This window comes from Myotis davidii, unplaced genomic scaffold (assembly GCF_000327345.1).
Source record: "Myotis davidii unplaced genomic scaffold, ASM32734v1 scaffold1847, whole genome shotgun sequence".
Classification (NCBI taxonomy): Eukaryota; Metazoa; Chordata; class Mammalia; order Chiroptera; family Vespertilionidae; genus Myotis; species Myotis davidii.
Window position 1 is genome coordinate 247,859 of NW_006298444.1, and position 354 is coordinate 248,212.

Sequence of the window (354 nt, forward strand, 5' to 3'; positions counted from 1 at the left end):
CTGGAGTTAGATTAACAGGGCTAAGGAAAGGAGTCAGTAAAACCCCTTAACTAAGTGCCAGGCGGGTGGTTAATCACTTTCACTAAGAACAATCACGCTTAAGCTACATAATATTTACTTAGGATAATCTCTTTCAGTTACTTCCTTGTAGCTTAACAGAACAGTAGAGTAGTGACCTTGGAATGGAGATAACTAGCCCTAATAGAATGGATAGGATTAAATTCAACAGAACTAGATGGAGATGGGATATTTGGCAAAGGTCAGATAAGAAACTATGGACATGAAACAAGGAACTGTAGAAGGTCAAAGGAGGACCCAAAACATACCATGATGTGATTATAGAGTCATGCTTAC